Genomic DNA, 3,246 nt, shown 5'->3' with positions numbered 1-3,246 from the left:
AAAAAAGGGGCTCGCAGTGAGTGTGGTAACCACAGAGGGATCAGCTTGATCGCGGCCGTAACGAGACTGTTGGCGTCAATTGTGCTTCGTCGCCTTACGGTGGCTCGTGAGACACTGACTAGAGAGCAGCAAGCGGGATTCCGGTCTGGTAGGGATTGCGTTGTCTAAATCTTCACACTTCGTAGGGTGCTAGGGCAACGTATAAGCGACCCGCAATTCTAGTGTTCCTGGATTTCTAAGGCGCATCTGACTCGGTTGAGCGGTCTGCTCTGCTTGACATGTTTGCCCACCAAAGGATGCTCCGGAAGTTCGTGAACATAATAAGCTTTTTGTATTCCCAGACTCCCGGACGTGTGAGTATTCGGCGAGCTTCCCAAAAGCTTACAAAGTGGTGTCCGTCAGGGATGCCCACTCCATTCCTGTTTAACTTCGTGATCGATGGAATCATGAAACGAATGCTGGAGGTTCTCCAAACATCGGTGTTCAAATAGTCTTTGACGGAAGCCTTGTCGATCTAGAATATGAAGACGATATCCGTCTCATCTTCGAACGTGTTTTTGGATGTAGTGTGACAGATGAGATGAATGCATGAATCTATAAGGCTTAGGTCGCGTTTGCTAATTTGAAACACCTATGGCGTCAAAGTCGTGCATCCCTGAATTTCAAGGGACGTGTATGTCAAGCCACAGTGCGGGTTGTTTTTTGTATGGCTGTGAGACTTGGCCTGTTCGGGCAGCGGAACTGAGATGTCTTCAGGTATTTTACAATCGTTGTCTTAGAACCATAGCTCTTGGCGGTTGGTGTCGGCGAATTTGTAATGAGGCAATTATAAAACGCGTTTTCAGTTGTGCAACGGGTACGTGCATTGAAGAACGTGTCCAGCACCAGAAGCTGCGTTGGTTGGGATATGTGTTGCGTATGCCTAACCATCGCTTGCCGAAGAGAGTGCTGTTTTCCATGCCCTACGAGCCACTGATGTGGCTCTCTTTGATAGTGATTATCATGATCTTGTAACCTGGAAACATATTCCCTTGGCCTGACGAAGCTTTCGCATTAGAAGCGAAACGGTATCTAAACGATAAATCCTCCCATTGCCCACCTTACCTCTGAAACGATGGTTACTCATTGGTTTCCAATCATCGTCTGATTGATTAGAACTTGTTTGCCTGACATGTGCACCCCGGTCTCAGATATTTGTTCTCTGAATCATCCTGTTGCTAGTGCCCATCTCTTTACTCCCATTCTCAAGGACCAGCAGACCAGTTTGCCGCCAGTCACCGTCAGCTATAATATTTACGTTTACCTCGGCCATTACGGTCGTAGACATTTCGAAGTCACTAAACACCTACACTCAGTTCAACTGACTCTTCTAGTTCCCACCCTGAAACAAACTCGACAGCAGGTTGCACTGGTTAGTACGCGGGACTCGCTTTCTATTTATGTGTGCTGTCTGTCTGGGACGATAATTCATAATCCAAGTACGGCTGTTGAAGTGGTCCCTCCATCTGTTTCTTCTCGCTTTGGTTGTGCACCTCTGGTGATCCAAAAGTTTTCCCCGGTGTCGTTTTAAGTCATTGTGTAGAAGGGTCTTTGCTTAAGTGGTTGTTCCTCGGTGGCTATATGGGTGTGGTCCTTTTGACTGTGGCTGAAGCATCCCGTAAACGCGCTGGTGATGACTGCCTGTTTATTGTATCTGTTTGTCACAGGGGAATAGCTAGAATTCTTTCGAAGCCGCTCTTTGAGCACCTTTTTACGGCGGACTGAAAAATCACTTACTGTGATTACCTGGTATACGGACGCTCGAAGATGCTGAATTAGTGCTCATTTGGAAATTCACATTGAACTATAATCGGGACACGGACAAAGTTTAACGTGTACTGCAGTTATGCTTTGACCATACACCTTTTGTGGAGTACTAAAATTAAGATAATAAAGAACAAATCGGTCAGCTGCATAACCGTTTCGGTGCCTAGTTGCCATGCCACTCGAAGGAAGCACGCAGGCTGTAATGCTGCCAGGTTGTCCAAGTCTAGAAGGAGGAGGTACTGAGAACTAGCTTCTGACATAACCCAAGCCACTTGGCCGCGTGGTACTTTCCACGTGCAATCCAGCGTCAAACGCAGACCGCATCATCGTCAGTCACAGATGGTGTGGATCACTCCTGATTCATACTCGCTCCGTGGTATGAATTCATTGGTGATTCCGACCACGCGCTTGTCCGGTGTCGGCTACATTTGTGATTTTCTGAAGCATGCTTGACCATTGCAAAGCTCTCAGACCCTACTGTGAAACACTTATAGAAATCATCTGAATTCCCTTCCATGGAATACATCTGTTGTAGACTCTTACTGTACCATCGGCAACCCCTAGAGATACCCGGCACTCTGCTCGGGGTATCGCACTGGGACCTACGGAAACGGGCGAAAATAGTGCCAACTGGTACGTGCAGCAGACATAAGGAAGCCTCCGGTGAGTGAAACACAACGAAGAAAATGATCTCCGAAAAAGAACGCCTGGTTGAACACTCGGTAACAACTCAACTGACCGTCGCTCTTTGTTCATTCGTATTTGCGATCCGCATCATAGCCTTGGACAGTGAATTTGGGATCTCTGATGGCTTCGGAAGACCTCAGTCAGTGGTCGTCGAGCTCATTTGGCTCAGTCCGGGCGAAAAAGGCCCTTTCAGCTGGCGCACTTTCAAGCTGTGTTCGCAGTGCATGCAGCCGTCACAGTCATCAACTTGGCTTCCTTTGTAACTCTGTTTTGCACCGCTTATTCTGCGTCTTGCAGAAGCTCGTAAAGATATGACGCGAGGATAGCATCGGGGAAAGGGTTATGTGGACCACGTGTTCCTACTGCATCAAGTGTCAGAGCAAAGGCATGCATATAGGGGTTCCGCAATATTGTTTGACATCACGGGTGGGTTTGACTCTGTCCACTGATTCGTTCTCAACATGCTGGTACAACAGGGTAGTTCGTGAAGTTCGTGAGTATCATAGGTCTTTTCATTCGCAGTTAGGCACGGTTGTTACGGCTGAACGATTATTTATTTATTGTTGGGTGGAAACTTATCGAAATTCCCTTTCTACTCGCAAATTCTCCATAAAGTCTTGCCAACGAATGTTTTTTGTCACTAGACCTCCACTGCGCAATTGATTTCACATTCGCAGTTGCTGAATGTATGCTTCTGTTACTGAACACATTGTTTGGCCTTAATACTACATTTCTACAAGTCACAAACTAATC

The 3,246-nt window shown here is 47.0% G+C and overlaps 1 protein-coding gene across 1 annotated transcript in view; it reads left to right on the top strand.

Annotated features, from left to right (window-relative positions):
* Positions 1-3,246, top strand: part of T265_00873 (hypothetical protein) — a gene marked incomplete at both ends in the record, with an annotated part of 59,838 nt that overhangs the window by 25,987 nt on the left and 30,605 nt on the right. The gene's annotated exons all lie outside the window — the stretch shown is intronic.

The sequence above is a fragment of the Opisthorchis viverrini genome (genome assembly GCF_000715545.1).
Source record: "Opisthorchis viverrini unplaced genomic scaffold opera_v5_9, whole genome shotgun sequence".
Lineage (NCBI taxonomy): Eukaryota > Metazoa > Platyhelminthes > Trematoda > Opisthorchiida > Opisthorchiidae > Opisthorchis > Opisthorchis viverrini.
This window is presented reverse-complemented; position numbering and strand designations above follow the sequence as displayed.